An 18,838-nucleotide genomic window follows, 5' to 3' on the forward strand; every position below is an offset into this window, starting at 1 on the left:
ATGGGGCCAGCAGATGATCCGAGGCGTTCCTGGACCTCTTTGAGCGCCGGCGGAAATTTGGGGTTGGCCATGCGACCAGTGGGCAGCCCGCCTCGTCCCTCTCTTGTCCGGGAAGCACAACTTCGCGGCACAACAACTTCCGGCAACAAGTCTCCTGGCTTACACCGACTTGAGGAGAGCCATCCTGCAACGGGTGGGTCGGACCCCGGAAGAAAGTCGCCAGCTCTTCCGGACCATGAAACTGGATAAATCCGACCGCCCGTTTGCGTTCGCCCAGCGGCTCCGTGATGCCTGTCGGAGGTGGCTGCTAGCGGGGGACCGCGACGTCGCGGAGCTCGTCGATCAAGTGGTACTGGAGCAGTTTGTCCAGCGCTTGCCCCAGAAAACGGCGGAGTGGGTCCAGTGCCACCGCCCGGCGTCGCTGGAGGAAGCCGTACGACTCGCGGAGGACCACATGGCGGTGATTCCAAGGGCGGATGAGCCCTCTCTCTCTCTCTCCCTTCCCCTGTGTCTTCCCTGTTTTTCTCCCCTCCCCTCTTCCCTCTCGCTCTGCTCTCTCCCCAGGGTCCGTTCCTGCCCCCCGCAGGCGCGGAGGGTTCATGACACCAGCTTCCCGGCCATGGGAGAACCCGCCTACACCTTCCCCGTCCTTCAGCCGCTCTCCTCCTCAGGTGGGGGCACCCGCCAGCACGGGTGCAGCCGTGGCGCCTGGGCCGGTCTGCTGGAGGTGCGGAGACCCGGACCACTTCCGGGATCAGTGTCCGCTGATGGAAATAGGGACGGTGGTGCGGGTCTCCGACTTCCCGCACGCTGCCCCCGATCGGGCTGGAGCGTACCGTATTCCGGTAAGGATCCAGGGGGGTAGATACCAAGCATTGTTGGATACCGGCTGTAACCAGACCACCATCCACCAACGCTTGGTTCAACCCGGGGCTTTGGGTTTAGCTAAACTGGTGAGGGTGAGGTGTGTGCATGGGGATGTTCACAAGTATCCCATGGTGACTTTGGCGATTGAATTCAGGGGAAAAAAACATAGTGTGGAGGCAGCGGTCAGTTCCCGCCTCACCCATCCGCTAATCTTGGGTACTGATTGGCCGGATTTCAAAGATATTTTAGAGGGTATTTGTGCGGATGGGTCCTGCATGAAGAGGTGTGCGGTGTGCGATGCTTTGGCAGGGGAGGCGGAGCAGGGCCGTCCTCGGCTGCTTCGGAATGACGAGGGAAGGGCGAGGTGGCCGCCCCTCCTCTCAGGGAATTCCCTGAGGGGACTTCCCTCTAGAGCAGTCGCGGGATCGAAACCCTTAAACATGCTCTTGACCAAGTGAGAGTAATTGATGGTCAACAGCTCCGGCCGGGCATCGCCATTGCATACCCATATTTTTACGCTTATTAAAGATCGGTTGTATAGAGTGGCGCGGGACGCTCAAACAAAAGAGGAAGTGACACAATTATTGATTCCACGGAGCCGCCGGAAATGGTTTTCCAGGCGGCCCACTATAATCCTATGGCCGGTCACTTAGGGAAAGGAAGACACTTCTCCGTCTAATAGCCCGATTCTATTGGCGGGCATTGGCGGTGACGTCCGCAGGTGGTGTCGCGGCGTGCCATGAATGTCAGTTGGTAAACCCACCGGCCACCCCAAAAGCGCCTTTGCGCCCCTTCCATTGATCGAGGTCCCTTCGAAAGAATTGGAATGGACCTCGTCGGGCCATTAGAACGGACGCACGCGGACATCGCTTTGTGTTAGTCCTAGTGGATTACGCAAGCGATATCCGGAAGCAGTGCCCCTGAGCAACATCTCAGCACGTAGTGTTGCAGGGGCACTCTTCAAAATAATCTCCGGTGGGGATTCGAAAGAAATCCTCACCGATCAGGGCACTAACGTTTATGTCACGCATACGCTCGCGAGCTTTACTGAACTGTTGGGCATTAAGTCGATTCGCACTAGCGTTTACCATCCGCAGACTGATGGCCTAGTGGAGCGATTTAATAAAACACTAAAAAATATGATTCAGTAAGTTAGCGTACCCGAAGACGCTAGGAATTGGGATAGGTGGCTCGACCCCTGTTATTCGCGAGTACGGGAGGTCCCACAAGCCTCCACGGGGTTCTCACCGTTCGAGCTGCTGTACAGGCGACGCCCACGCGGGGTCCTCGGCGTCATCCGCGAAGCTTGGGAGGAGGGACCTTCTAATAGTAAAAACGAAATTCAGTACGTTCTTGATCTTAGAGCAAAACTCCACACTCTGGGGAAATTAACACAGGAGAATTTGCTCCAGGCTCAAGAACGCCAACGCCCGGCTGTATGACAGGGGTGCTCAGCTACTGAGAATTCGCACCGGAGATAAAGTGCTTGTATTACTCCCAACATCGAGCTCTAAATTACTACGCCAAGTGGCAAGGACCCTTTGAGGTCACCACGGCCAGTAGGGGATCTCGATTATGAGGTTAAGCGATACCGATAGAGGGTGGCGTCAAATATATCACCTCAACCTCCTGAAATTGTGGAGAGAAGAGGCGGCCTCTGTGGCGTTGGCAACAGTAGTTCGGAGAGGGCGGAGCTCGGACGGAGGTAAACAAAGCCCGCAATCTCAATACCCGGTTTCTTGTGGAGACCACCTCTCACCGCGTCAACTCGCAGAGGTTTCCGAATTACAAAAGGAGTTTGCAGGCGTGTTTTCTCCTCTACCGGGCCGCATGAGACATCATACATCACCATATCGAGACCGAGCCGGGTGTGGTGGTGCGTTGCCGCCTCTATCGCTTGTCCGAACATAAAAAGAAAGTAGTTCGGAAGAATTGGACGCTATGCTGGAGATGGGAGTAATAGAAGAATCCCACAGCGATTGGTCCAGCCCGGTCGTCCTTGTTCCCAAGAGCGATGGGTCTGTACGTTTCTGTGTGGATTATAGGAAAGTCAATCGCGGTGTCTAAATTTGACGCGTACCCAATGCCCGTGTTGATGAACTGCTTCGATCGGTTAGGTATGGCTCGATTTTATTCGACCTTGGATCTAACGAAGGGTTATTGGCAGATCCCCTTGACACCAATATCCCGTGAAAAAGCGGCCTTCACCGCGCCGTTCGGATTACACCAATTCGTGGCGCTTCCTTTCGGTTTGTTCGGGGCACCAGCCACGTTTCAGCGCCTCATGGATAGGATCCTCAGACCGCACACTGCTTACGCGCTGCCTATCTAGACGATATCATCATTTATAGCAATGATTGGCAGCGGCACATGCAACATCTGAGGGCCGATCCTGAGATCGCTGCGGCGGTCGGAGCTCACGGCAAACCCGAAAAAGTGCTTGCGGTTGGGCGTGTGGAGGTACGGTATCTGGGGTTCCACTTGGGTCATGGCCAGGTGCGTCCCCAAATTGACAAGACCGCAGCGATTGCGACTTGCCCTAGACCCAAGACCAAAAAGGGGGTGAGGCAGTTCCTGGGGCTGGCTGGCTATTACAGAAGATTTGTGCCTAATTATTCGGATGTCACCAGCCCGCTGACTGACCTTACTAAAAAGGGGCTCCAGATCCGGTCCAATGGTCGGAGCAGTGCCAACAGGCGTTTACACAGATTAAAGCTGCACTTTGTGGGGGCCGCTTTTGCATGCACCTGACTTCTCTCTCCCTTTTGTATTGCAGACGGACGCTTCAGACAGAGGGCTGGGGGCCGTACTCTGCAGGTGGTGGCGGGAGAGGAGCCCGGTGCTGTACATCAGCCGGAAGCTCTCCTTGAGGGAGACCAAGTACAGCACCGTGGAGAAGGAGTGTCTGGCCATCAAGTGGGCGGTCCTCACACTCCGTTACTACCTGCTGGGGCGGGCCTTCACCCTCTGCTCGGACCACGCCCCACTCCAGTGGCTTCACCGCATGAAGGATACTAACGCCCGGATCACCCGTTGGTATCTGGCACTCCAGCCTTTTAAATTCAAGGTGATCCACAGACCGGGGGTGCAGATGGCTGCCGCTGACTTCCTCTCCAGAAATGTGGGGGGAGTGGTAGGCAGGCCGGATGACGCCCCGGCCTGAGTCGGGCGGTGGGGGTATGTGGCAGCGGGGGCGTGGTCAAGCGCCCGTCCGGGAGAGAAAAGCGGCAAGGGCGCTTACACCTGAGCTAAATTATGTCTAACACCTGTGTCTAATTGCAGTAAGCATGAGGAGAGCGGCATAAAAGAGCAGCAGCCACAGAGCCTGGGGAGAATGGCTACACCCTGAGTAGCAGCTAGAAGAAACGTGTGCTGTGCAAATTATATGTAAACTGAAAATAGATAATTAAAAGAACGTTACCTTGAAGCCGACGCTGGTTCCCGTGTCTTCCTTAGTGGAAAGCTCCACACTGGCCAATTAAGAACAGGGATACCATGGTCCTTAAATCAGGTACTGGTAGCTTTGGCACTGTGTGCAGGTGCCAAGTCCTGTTGGAAAATTAAATCTGCATCTCCATAAAGTTGGCCAGCAGCAGGAAGCATGAAGTGCTTTAAAACTTCCTGGTAGACGGCTGCGTTGATCTTGGACCTCAGAAAACACAGTGGACCAACACCAGCAGATGACATGGCACCCCAAACCATCACTGACTGTGGAAACTTTACACTGGACTTCAAGCAACGTGGATTCTGTGCCTCTCCTCTATTCTTCCAGACTCTGGGACCTTGATTTCCAAAGGAAATGCAAAATGTACTTTCATCAGAGAACATAACTTTGGACCACTCAGCAGCAGTCCAGTCCTTTTTGTCTTTAGCCCAGGCGAGACGCTTCTGACACTTTGTCTTGTTCAAGAGTGGCTTGACACAAGGAATGTGACAGCTGAAACCCATGTCTTGCATACATCTGTGCGTGGTGGTTCTTGAAGCACTGACTCCAGCTGCAGTCCCCTCTTTGTGAATCTCCCCCACATTTTTGAATGGGTTTTGTTTCACAATCCTCTCCAGAGTGCGGTTATTCCTATTGCTTGTGCACTTTTTTCTACCACATCTTTTCCTTCCCTTCGCCTCTCTATTAATGTGCTTTGACACAGAGCTCTGTGAACAGCCAGCCTCTTTAGCAATGACCTTTTGTGTCTTGCCCTCCTTGTGGAAGGTGTCAATGGTCGTCTTTTGAACAGCTGTCAAGTCAGCAGTCTTCCCCATGATTGTGTAGCCTACAGAACTAGACTGAGAGACCATTTAAAGGCCTTTGCAGGTGTTTTGAGTAAATTAGCTGATTAGAGTGTGGCACCCGGTGTTTTCAATATTGAACCTTTTCACAATATTGTAATTTTCTGAGATACTGATTTTGGGGTTTTTCATTAGTTGTCAGTTATAATCATAAAAATTAAAAGGAATGAACACTTGACATATATCAGTCTGTGTGGAATGAATGTATGCATTATCCAAGTTTCACTTTTTGAATGGAATTACTGAAATAAATCAACTTTTTGATGATATTCTAATTATATGACCAGCACCTGTATATCCAGTGGGTTGAAAGACAACTTTCTCTGTTCCTGCTCCAAAGAATTTATGGCATCAAAAACAAAGCTTCTTAATTATTATGAGTACAGCATAATCTCAATATCTTGTGTCACACATATAGCAAGTAATTAAGAAAAGTTGACAGCATTACATTTTCAGTAAAATCTATTTATTTTAATGAGCGATATTTACTGAAGCAAGGTATAATTCTTTTCAGTGTAAGCAGCCTTGACTGTTCAACATTTGCAGGCCTCTCTGGAGACTATCTGGGAATGAGCGGGATCTAGCGAGCCGGCATGTCTATTGTAACATGTCGGGCGTTACCTGACGGTGGCAGCCAATGGGAGAGAGAGGGCTCTTTAAAAACACATCGTTCCACAGAAACAGGAGTGTGAGGTCACACTTCGCTAGGGGTGAGAGAATGACAACAGATGTAGCAAGTTGGGAACAGACAGTGGAGCCAACAACAGCAACAGAGGGCAGGAAATAACAAAGTGCGCAGATGGGAGATTTGACAAGGTGCCTGATGTGTTTAGAGCATGTTAGAGTTGTTGAAAGAAAGAGCCAGCAGTGGGACTGTGAGACAGAGTCTTGGGAATTGTCTGAAGAAAAAAAAAGTTGCAGCAAACAAGCCAATTTCATTACAGAAAGTTTATTTTTCAACCCCGCATCTCAAACACAGGACCCTAGAAATACAGTGGTGTTCCAGGCACCTTTTTGAAGTCAATGTCAAATGTACACATATACAGTGCAATGAGATATATATGAAAATCACCTTAAGGTAGGAGCATGCAAACACCACACCCTTCAACTCTGAAATCGCCACATAAATCTCAGTCTAAACCAACAGAAATTAATTCCCAAAACATTAGGTCCCACACCTCAACTAATACACTCCATAACTCCATTAAAAGGCTCTGTTAAAAGGTGGTGGTAAATCTGTGGCCTCTGAGAAGCTCTGGGTGTCCAGACACTAACTGTGGCCTCACAAGGATGTTTTCCATCAAAAGGCCTCCTGGGGGGGTTGCGCAGTGCCATATCAAGGGCTTTGTGATCCATTAGGCTGCCTAGTTATTGGCAAAAAAACTGAAAAAGTTAATGTATCTCCTGCCCATGTCCATCTCCCACCCTGCCAAAAAACCTCTGAGATCAGTTACTGCAACATCCATCTCAAAATTCATTTCAGCAAACACCGTCATCACTAATTTATGGCTTGGGAGGCCCTCAGAAACTCATACAATTACTACTGAACAAAGAGCATTACTTCAAACTGCAGTGATGATTTAGACCCGATACACCTTCCGAGCAGATATTTCCCATTAAAAACCCATTCCAAAGGCTTCTAGAGGACATAAGTCAATAGCTTAATGTTTGCCAGTGCAGTCATTATTAAAGCCTTTAAAAAGAAAGGTACACCCTATGAGATGCTAACAGAATTGATTAAAACATAATTAATCTAAACTATTTTTAAGCAGATCTGCCTTTGTTGATAAAAGGGTTGCCATATGTTTAATAGCTCTGGTTCCTTCAATCAGAATTCTTTGATCCTCATTATTTATGTATTAGAAAATGCATGAATTAATCCTGCTTCAAAATAGATGACTGAAAGGAGGACTAGATCTAAAACCTTTTATTTTGAAAGGAAGGCACCAAAAATGACCTCATGATGCTCTGTCAGTCCAACTGTAAAATCACAGTCTGGATGTTCTTTTGTCATGTCAAAAGCATTCAACATCCAAATGCCAGCATATCTACGAAAACCACTCACGAAACAGTCGCTTTAGCCCTTAGTCAAGGTAGACGCCATATTTAATTGAATACAAATTAAATACAAGGTTGTGAGGAATATGCATACAGTGCGTTCAATGGGTTGTATTATCCTAAGTCACGTCTATTGTTCATGACAAAGTTTTTTTTTGTGCGCGGACTGTGCGTCTAGCCCTCACAACCTCATTTTCATTTATGTCAAATTAAATATGCCATCTACCTTTACTAAGGCCCATAAAGAAAAAGGTTAGTGAGTGAGAGTTCCTTCTTGTGAATTGGACAATACCTCAGGATAAAGAAGCAGATAATTGAAAAAAACTTCAGTGAAGTCTACCTTAAAAAGCCTATCCCTCAGATAGCTTTTGGCTTTACATTTTATGTGAACAAATAAACAGGGAAGACACCAGTGACTGTATTTTAGATGTTTGTGTGCTTGTAACACCAGTATAAATTCACATATGCAACCAAAGGAATTTCCATTTCAGTGGATTTTTGTTGAACCTTGATGCTAAAATACACAATGAGATATAATTCAATCCAAGCAACAACGAATGCAGAGTGAAAAGAGAGAGTGAAATATGTGTGTATCAGAGAGACTGGAGTTAAAGTAGAGATAAAAAATCTATTCAGGTGAACGAACTCACTCATTCGACTCTTCAGTTCATAATAGATAAATACCTGGCAGAAACGCAGAACAGTTGTTACTGAACAGATCTGGTATTCACAATCTCTCTCTCTCTCTAGGTAATCCGTATCGATTTGACAGTGAAACAAGAAAGGCGTTCGACCTCCAAAAGGGTGATACAGCAAAGACGGATTTTTGAAAGTTTAATCATTGCAAAGATTCCAGAAACGAGCTGAAATATGGTTTGTGTTTATTTTTATAATGTAAATAATTCACTAAGATAAAATGCACAACAACCTGAAGATCAAATACAGTACATAACCACCCTAGTGAAAAATTATTTAAACCAGCTCCACAAAGCCAGGTCTTTAAACCCAGGCACGGAGAAAATACTTTCAAAGGCAATTTATTTACACAGGCTGGAGATGTGCATTTCAAACAGCAACCTTGAGCTGGTTTTCAGAGGCAGGGAGAAATAGGACAAATGGACTGACTTCACGACCTCCACGTGTTATTAAAAAAGATGAGGCAACCCAACGGTGAGCTGCGCCTAATCTTTGAGCGAATTTCACAACTTAAACATTCCATAGTGACTGACGTAAAGCGCTCACAAGAAACAGAGAGGTTAAAAGACAGGCAGAGTTTTAAGGTAATTGTGCCAGAAGCTGTCGTCTATGGCTGTCTGTTTGTTGAGGTCCAAGAGCTTCCATTTTCATGAGAAGCACTCATAGCCCAGACCTAAATTACCACAACATCAGATAAGAGTAACCACATTTGAAATGAGACAACATGAGTAAACCAGAAAAGGTTTTATGAAACCCTCATTTAAATTTTGGCTTTGTGGCAAGAGGTAATTGTTTATTCTCCAAAGCCACAGACTGGAGTGTTCTTAAATAGAGCTCTTGTATGCAAAAATTAACAAAAATGGCAGGGATTTAATTAACATTCCCTCCCTTTCTGTAAGACGCCAGGTCCTCCTAGTGGTAACAACAAAAGTAATAAGGCAAAACCTGCTGTTATTGCCCAGAATGTAATAATTATCTACAAATTTCCTCTTGGCAAAAAATTAAGATCACTAAAAAGGACAGAGACAAACCAAGGAAGGATAAATTGCAACAAAGTACCATTGATTAAGCTGTCCTGAAATAAAAGCCTCCAAATATTGTCAATAAAACCGGTCGTAATGTAACCTCTAATGACTAATTTAGAGAAAGAAAGACTCTAAATACTGAGCTAAATGTATTAAAAGAGGGAAATGAAATTCCCTTTGAAATGTTCCTTAGTACCGGACATATAAACGCATTCATTGTGTTAAGATAATGTACAGCTCAGGTCCATTTCCTTACTGGGTTCCATTTCAGGGGACAAGGCTCGTTAGCCCTGGTCAGTAGATCAGCGCTTACTGTATGATGCTAAATGGCAAAGGGTATCAAAAACAATGGAAGACCAGTATCACACTTCATAAAGCATGAATATTAATTAATATCAGTCACACTCATGTTTTTTATTGGGCAATACGTTTTAAAATGGCACTTGCTGTGACACGGACACTCAGTCTATAATTAAGGAGGGAAGAAAAGTCAATTAGTTTGAGAGGGAGTGAAACTGCAAGTTTGGTGAGATGTGGAGGGAGAAGGACTGGCTGGCAGCTAAGACAAAATGACAGAGAACCAGAGCTCAGGAAATGCGTCAGAATCAAATTCAGAAATGGGCCAATATTCAAGCTAGCTTCGTTTTCTAAGAGGACCCTGTGCTGAGCTAATGTAAACAGTGAACAAGCCACTTGTGTTCCCTATATTTACATTTTAGAAGGATCAATTACAAAGTATCTCTAGTCTAAAACCTAGTGAGCTACATTGTTGTTAATTACCTATATAGGCAGTTGCCTTCTAAAGCACCATTCTAACCAAAATATAGAACCTCATAAGTGACTGATTTGAAACACTTATCATAACCAATCAACATTGGAAGCTGCTCACACAAAGCACACTGGAGATTCACAATTAGTTCCAAAAGAGTTTTGCATGGTGTGAAGTTTACAATGTGATACTTTATAGAGCAAAAACAGTACAAAGCACACAGATACAATAATCGATTTTTAATAAGACAACCATGTTTACAGGTGCTTTTCAGTATATAAATGAAATAATAAAAAGTAAAGACTTTTCTCATTCGCCAAATTGGAATAACTCTTTCACTTTAGCTCTGTGCTATTCCGTTCATTACAAAGGATATTATGCTGCCTTAGAAGTTCTCCAAAAGAAGGCATTTTGGGTACTGGATCTACATTTTGAAACAGCCTTCCTGTCAGGAGTGCGCCTATGATGCCTTAAAATGCTGTCAAGGTAGTGTGCGTTTTGAGTCGTTTGCATGGTGGCTGGGGGAGAGTCATGAAGGAGAAAGGGAGAGGTTGGTTGAAAATGCAAACAGATCCAGAGTCAGGCCTTCAGGTAAAGCCCTCAGATTAATGGGCTGCTAATGGAGGTTGTGAAGAATCCACATTCACAATTTTGACAGAACTCACATAAAGCATTCCAGACTATCTTAGACACGGGGCATACTGACTTAACCTCAGCATGCTTGTGATACTTGTTATGAATAAAGCATAGTAGAAGTCATTTTATCTCTGAGCTACTGTTAAAGATGCTTTGGTTGAGGCAGCTCTTGAGGTTATTAATGATACTTTAATATGAGAGCTTTTCATGCAGAACAGAGTCAGTTTGATGTCACGGTTCGGTTCATTGGTATAAAAGTGGTTTTACCAACACTGGAGTGCATTAGATGTAAATTCTCTACAACTGACATACTAATTACAGAGATACCATTGTTTTGTGTATGGATAAAACAAAAAGGCTTGAGCATTACAGTGGAACTAGTGGAAACCATCCAAAACACCTGGCAGGGCTATCGCCAATCACTCACCATAGATTAAGGATTGAGAAGGATAAAGATGGAGACAGGAATGACCCTTTGGTAACAACTGAAAAATATAGTGTTTTGTTTAGGTCACAGTGGGAGGTTGTATTCAATGAATGTGAGCTGTCTTGTACTGAGAACAAATCTGAAGAATTGAAACTAAAGACAGGATTTAGATTCAAACTAAATGATCGGCATGATGAGCACTATAAATTCTAACACTGTAAAATGAGCTTTCAGCCAGCTGAAATGTAATTGCTCAGTTAAAGTGTGTGTAAATTCTGCTGGTCATAGCTGGATACGGTTCATCGAATCAAGAATTCAAATTCTACAGAAAATATGTTAGGGATAATGTACAGTGAGGCGGTCATTATCGCTAAATAAACCCAGACAATGTGATTGTAGGCAACTTGATCACACTGGAAGTCGACATGTTTCATCAGAATGTTCCAATACTCTGACATCGACCCCATTATGCTGAGTTACTTCGAAGCCACATCTCCCATCAGTTATTTTTGCATCAGTTCAAGTGTTTACCTTCTCCTGTCACACAACCGGCATGTTGTGTCAGCAACATGGAAGACCTGGGTTCTCATACAGCACTGAAAATAGGAAGTAATCACATTCGTATAATCAGTGACAAGTGTGATTCTGAGGTTCTATTTTTCTCCACTGACGGTTAGATTTAGGGGTTATTAAATTATGCAGTAGTGCTGTACATTATTTACAGCTAAAACAACTTGCTTTTGGTGCACTTCTTTGTGCATTTCATCTGGAAACTGAACTCACACGAGCCCTTACTTTCCAAAACACTAGAGGCATTTCAGTCAGTACAGACTGACTTTAGCTCAAGAAAACAGGACCATCAAACAATAGAAGGGGTCATACATCACCTTTAAGATGTTTATTTTGCAATAATGACCAGATTACTATGCATTACTACTCATTATAACAAAGATCTCTGAGAAAATAAATTCTAAATTCTGGTCAATCCAACCATTCAGTGGTCTGTCATTTCTAAATAATGACATTATAAATAAAGCACTTAGGCTATGTCTACATTAATCCGGATACATTTGAAAACGGCATTTTCATTTCAAAACGCTCTCTGTCCACACAAACATTTTCAAGCATTTTTCCAAAAGTTGCTCATCCACACTGAAACGTATGAAAATGCTTAAATTGTGTCACTGCATGCGAAAAATCCCCGCTGCATGTCTGTCTGAAACGCAATTGTCCTCGTGTTCTGTCATCGGACACAAAATCCGAGTAAACTTCCCTTCGCCTTTGAAGGAATGCAATGTGAAGGTTGTACAAAGTGATTATTTTTTAACAACGCTATCAAAGTGAGTAACACAAGCCACCATCTTGATTGTTTTGGTTGGATAGATCACATGACTAAAATCCAAAGCATCCGTTTTCACAGTCCACACTACAACGTGAAGACGGCGTTTTCAAATGTATCCACTTTGGAGTGCGTTTTCAAAAAGCTCGGTTTTTGCAGACAAAAACGCCATCTCAGTGTGGACGGAAGGCCAAAACGGAGAGAAAAAGGTGCGTTTTCAAACGAAAACATATTAGTTTGATATATAGATATTTATATATTAGTTTGATATATATATATATATATATATATATATATATATATATATATATATATATATATATATTTAACCAGTCATCTGGGTATAACAAGTCATCTTTCCTACTTTTCATATTACTATGCAATCTTTATAAGCTACTTTGTATTTTTTTAACTCAAAGAAATATTTTTAGTTTAAAATAGATTTTTTACATTTACATATTTTTGGAAAAGTAGTCTTGCAATAAATGAGAACCACCATTCCGGTGGTCATTTTAGCAACATAAACACTTTACAGAACGCAAACTATAGGCGGAATTCAACAGTTTCTTGAGACTCCCTAGTCTCTTCTCATATAATACCTCACATAAACATTTCAACTGAAATCATTATTTCATGTCCATATATAAATTTTTTTATATATAAAGTATTCATGTAATAAGCAGGATAATCTACAGTCAAATGGTCATTATTGCAAAGTAAACAGGGTGGATCTGACCACCCTGTCTGGATTTATTTTGTGATAATGACCAGCTGACTGAAGATTATACCTTACTTAAATGGCTACTCACCAAATAAGTGAATATTAAATATTGATTAGAAGAGAGATTTTGTGAAAGTAGACATGAAATGTAGCACAGTTATGTAGGAAATAATTTTCAGTCATAATACACAAATACGTATATGACAGCAGAATGCAACAATTACCATACAAAACCAAAGCTTGCAGAGTTAAATAGAAATACTAATACAACGTTTAAAAAATCCATGGGCAGGGCCTTTCCAGCTTTATTTACACATTAAACAATTAAAACACTGCTGTGCCTGGAGATGATGCAATAAAATTCGACAATGAGCATTAATTACAAACCACTGAAGATTCACCATTTGATGTGACATGCTGAAATAATGTGCCGTCCTGGGAATATTGGGCCGAGCTGCGACATGTAATAAAGTGCTAGGGTTTTAAAAGGGAACATTAATCACACTCTCCCATCAGCAGTAAATCAGTGAAAGCTCTGTTTGAAACATAGCTTGTTAAGTGATGCACAGCATCATTCTTACCCTGACAACAAATCCAGGCCCATATTTGAGCTTTGAAAAGGAAACCAAATCTACCTCTGAAAGTTTATCTCTGCTGCTGTCAATTTATGCAGACACCTCAATCTTACTTGGGTAAAGAAGAATGCATTGGCAGCTTTCCCCATCAGTACTCGTGAAGACGTATTTGCTCGAAAGCCAAGCTCCATAGCCGTATCCCTGCTGCTGGGCCTCAACATCTCCCATAAGAAATAGAGAGGGAAAAATATTCCTTCAAGGTCTTAAATCAGTTGCACAAGAAAAAGGCATCGTTCACCCAAAAATGAAAATTAATTATTTACATACTCTTATATCATTCCAAAACCATGTGCTTTTTTTTTTTTTACATACAATTGACAGTTCATAGTGACAATGAGCTGTCAAGCTCCAAAATGGACACAAAAAAAAAAACACCAGAACTTTCAAGTTTTAATTAATAAACCTACATGCCTACCCTAAACCTTAAGGGGTGCTTGTATTTAGACATGTAAGAGGTAACTGTACTACAAAATCATGCTGTAAATTTCAGAACTCAAAACTTCCTCTCCAGTTTAAAAAGAGCATTTATAGTTGCCACCCTGCAGAAATGTCTGTTCGTGAGGACATGACACATTGCTCACTTGTATTTACACATCCCACAACATGCGTCATCGCATACTTAGCCCCACCCACTGGTACGCAGTTCAAGTCAAGATGGCAGGCCTTGTCTGGCTAACTATTCCTAACATAATACCAAAGCGGACCCATTTGGACTATTTTTAATAATTTTGCATATGAACATGAAGTACACAGACTCTTTGACCGCTATCATGCATCTCGCCACTTTTAAAAGCCAAGTTATAACTCTGAAAGGTGCTGCCTATTTTGCTTTGAGCACAAACACGTCATGTGTGCGTTCTTTTGCCCATCTGTGCTATTTTTAATTCTTGTTGTAGGTAAACACAGGATGTCGTTGACTACGGATGTCTTTGACCATTTCGGTGTGTTTATGGTAATGTACAACTCAGTGCGCCTTCAGTATGAGTGTGCATATTTTCACTGGGCTTTGAACAACGATGTGTTTGCTTTTTTCAGCTCATGTCAGCGTTGATTTTTTGTGAGCCATCATAATATGATTCCAGCTTTGCAAAGGAACTGTTATTGAATGGATGAGACAGTTAAAAACTGTCATGCTAAACAACTTGCATGCTCTTCAGGACTCAAACACCGGTCCTTTGCATCACAAGTGCTCTATCAGTTGAGCTACTGCTTAATTTGATCGTGCCTGAATACGCTTGTAAATGTAGATGGATATGTCATGTAAACTTTTAAATGCATTGCCTTACAAGTCATGCACTATAGTAAAAATGGTTTGATGTCTTAATATAGCAGGAAATAAAAGGTAGTGTTTTTTATTTGTGGATGTGCATTTGGGCTAGACATGAAAACATCTTGTTTGTTACATTTATGGTAGTGTTGTTTTATCCTTTTTAGAGCTTGACAGCCATGGTCACTATGAACTGTCAGTGTATGGCAAGAACTATGCAAAGATTATTCAAAATTGTCCTGTTGTGTTGTACATTCCAAAAATACAGCATTTAGGTCTGGAACAACATGAGTAAATGATGACAGAATTTTTATTTTTTGTTGAACAATTCCTTTAACAGACCCAAAACACTTTATATAATTTTTTTCTACATTTCTGCATTTTCTGTTTAAACACAATGTGTACAGCACACTACAATTTGTTGCACCGAATCTACAGTAGGTTATCTGTTACCTGCTGTCATTGCCAGGCAATGTGAACTAGATTCCTTACAGAGAAGAAAAGATTTGGCACAAACTGAGGAGATGTTCATATATCAGTTGCAAATTTAATAAATACTGGGAAGGGAGAAAATGTTCCCACATTTTCATTCATTTCGCCACTTTGGCACTGACAAGTGTGTGCATCCTTTTCACTGTGCAAAACTGCAGCTGATGAGTGTGAAGAACTCATGAAGAGAAGGACCGCATGCAAAACAGTGATAGCAGAACCGTGGCGATACAGGCCTCCAAAGGTCAGGATCCGCTTGAGTAGGAAAAAAAGAAGGCAATGGCTGGATTCCCTCATTGAGTCATTAACCTTTAACCAGCATGCCATGAGCTCTGCTCTCATTGTTCTACGTAACAGCAGAGTCTTATGAATATTTACTGCATATTCATGAGAACTGATGAGCAACTTCTGTTTATGCTGCTCTTTGACAATTATGCACGCTTAATCAAGTTGTGTCTGCGTCTCGCTTCATTTCCACTTTGTCTGCATCTCCAGAGAAGAGGGTTAGGGGGCTTTTGAAAGTGTGAAATTCATCTTGAAAATGCACAGGATACTCTGCAGGAATAAACCGCAGAGATAAAAGAGCCTGCATCTTGATTCTGTCATACACACAAATAGCTGCATGATTATGAAAAAGTATAATTGTCTAATATTTGCCTTGATATTGTAGTAGCAAAATGCAATGAAAGTGAATGATGACGGAGACTAGCATTCTGCATAAAATCTCCCTTTGTGTTTTATAGACAAAATATAGACATAGAGGTTGGAACAACATGAGGGTGGGTAATGAATCAAGACTTCGCTTGATGACAACAGTCACTTCAACTTTGGCTTCTAAGCAGCATGAATAACAAAACTGCAATTTGAATGTTGAATAAATTATATGCAGAAAACGGGCTGTGCAACCACACTAGAATGTTCCCACCCCATTTAATTAACAAAACTGAGACTGCAGATTTACATAGTTTTACACAACTGTCTGAGCCCTGCAGTTCTGTACGACCTCACTGACTGTCTGTTCACGGAAGTGAACCTGTGCGTGCACTTCTTCCAATCAATGAAGACGTCTATTGTAGAATAAACAAACTGCAGTTAACTTCTCATGCCTTCAGACTTATTTAAACGTTAGATTCAGAATTGCATTCACGCAAACAATAAGATTGGTTACAATGCTCAAACAATGACAAAAAAAAACACCTAAAACTTCTTAGACTTTGATCTGTCCTGTGACTTGTTAGACTTTGCATAGATTCAGAAGAAATCTACGAAGGGGGAAACTGTGGTAATCTACATTTGGCTGGACAATCAGAAAACTATGAAGTCATCTTCCTCAGTATCAATGTTTGTGTATCAACTGCTATTTGCCATTGAATGACAGAGTTGTGCAGCACTGAAAACACATACCAAATAAAATAAAAAAAACATTATCTGTGCTGTTGTTTTCTACCTTACTGCTGTTCATTTAAAAAAACAAGCCAGATTTCATGCAGATGGATCTTTTTAATGGTTCATAATTAGTCTTCACATTCAGACTGGAGCAAAAATATGGACGTGGCGTTTAGTGCCAATGACGGATGGTTTTCTGTGAGACGGGCTCGGAGTAAATTAACCCTGCCTGCCCTGCCATTTGCTTTTGCTTAACTAAGCAGGCTAGCCTCATCATGCAGAGAAACATTAAACTTTATTTGCGCCGAAAGCCGATTAACGGGAAGAGAGATCGTGATAGCACAGCTGGGTTGGGCCTGTTATCTCAACACTGCAACTTGCATCCCGCGGCAATACTGCAGGAAGCCCATGGCTCAATGAGACGGATGCTGGACAACAATCACAAGACTGAGGCTAAATGCAAAACATCACTCTGTGTGACCATGGACAGAAAAGCCTCAACGTGCTAAGCCAGCTGTACAAGCCCATAGTCCGTGTCCTCTGCTTAAGCAGGGATTGGATTTATGATGTCGTAAAAACACAAATACACAAGCATCCACTGAGATGACTAAGTCCATGTTTTGTGCAGGGATGGTTGGCTTTTGGAATGGCGTTTCATTTTTAAGCGAGTGAAATCCTGGTTTACGTGTTTCCAGAAGTAAATTAACTAGAAAAGTGTTTTCCTACCTTTTTTGCCTTAAGTACACCCTCAGCACCATCAGTAAGGCTGTAGTACCCCTACAAAGATGTGTACCAAAGACTAAATATAATTTAACATCATTAATATAGATAATTATTAATCAATTAGTATTGGTTTGATTTATTTACATCCCTTTATCAATGCGCAAATGTGCTGGGTATTGATTAAGAATTCCTAATTCCGATTTCTTTCTGAATAATTTGGGTATATTTCAATTCTAATTATAATTTTGCTTAAATATGAAAAAAAAAGAATAATCTTCCAGCTTTTTAAAAATTTACAAATTCCATGTACTTCTTTAATATATATATGGTGTCTTGAAATTTCTTGAAACAGTTGGTATGACATGCCCTGATTCCTGAAATCAATTCACAAAAAATATGCAGTGTAAAAGAAAATATGACACAGGCTACATTAACTATGGGTTCACTTGCAACAAGGTCACTGCTGTCCAACATTTTTTGTATGTTGAAATATTAGATGGATAGAAAATTAATTATTTTAGTTGCTTAATTATAATGTATACTCTTTATATAAATACAATACATTTTTATTTATATTTGTATTGATTTTTTCCCCCATAAAATTAAACTGAATGTTGACTGAGGCCTAACATATCATATGGGTTTCTGAACATGTGTGTGTGTAAATGATATCATTTTATTTTGAGCTGAACCATCCCTTTAACAACATTTTAGATTACCTAAGTTTGATAAACAATTTTGGGTCAACACTTGATGTACTGTGTAAAATGTGGATCTTAGAGCAAAACCAATCAATGTAGTAGAATACAGGTTTACCTTTTTTTCCTTACTTTTAATGGTACTTAAAGTTTTGTTGTGGTAATGCCTGCAGGATTGCGGTCAGTCTAGGTGATATCATGTGGCCATTGAGCGTCGTTTAAGGAGTGCCATTAATCTATAGGTGTTTAATACCAGTGGGGGTCTTAACCGACAACACATCTCTACGCATCTCAGCACAAAAATGTTTGCAATGTCATCAAATACTCATACTCTACACATTCCCGCCAAGCAGGTGCTGACTCCAGCCCTGTCTCTGTCCATTAACTGGCGGGGGAGGATCCTTAAGAACATACAGCTTTGACTTTGAAAGTGCAAACACTAACAAGGACTAAGCAACGGGGAATAGGAGTCTCACACCCCTCTCATTAATAAGCTGTAATTAAACAAGACAATTAATATCCAACAGGAGCAAATCCTGTTTCGCAACAGCGCAGGTCAAAGTGTCAAGCAGCATTGCTGCTGGGAAAGCGGTTCTCCTTTAAATACAGTGCATTCAAAGTCATGGTCACTGTGTACTAAAACCCATTGAATCCTCTGAAGTCTAAAATTATATGAAATAAACAATATTACAATGTTACTGCTGGCTTATATGAACAAATTATAAATTGATGAAAACCTAGTGATATGCCCATCTACGCAAACAAGTTTTGAAATAACAAAAGTAAGATTTAAACCATTGGTTTAAATTTGATTT

The 18,838-nt window shown here is 42.1% G+C and overlaps 1 protein-coding gene across 2 annotated transcripts in view; it reads right to left on the reverse strand.

The window, feature by feature from the left end:
* Positions 1-18,838, reverse strand: part of macrod2 (mono-ADP ribosylhydrolase 2) — a 785,092-nt gene that overhangs the window by 667,350 nt on the left and 98,904 nt on the right. The window lies entirely within an intron of this gene.

The sequence above is a fragment of the Xyrauchen texanus genome, chromosome 20 (genome assembly GCF_025860055.1).
Source record: "Xyrauchen texanus isolate HMW12.3.18 chromosome 20, RBS_HiC_50CHRs, whole genome shotgun sequence".
Classification (NCBI taxonomy): Eukaryota; Metazoa; Chordata; class Actinopteri; order Cypriniformes; family Catostomidae; genus Xyrauchen; species Xyrauchen texanus.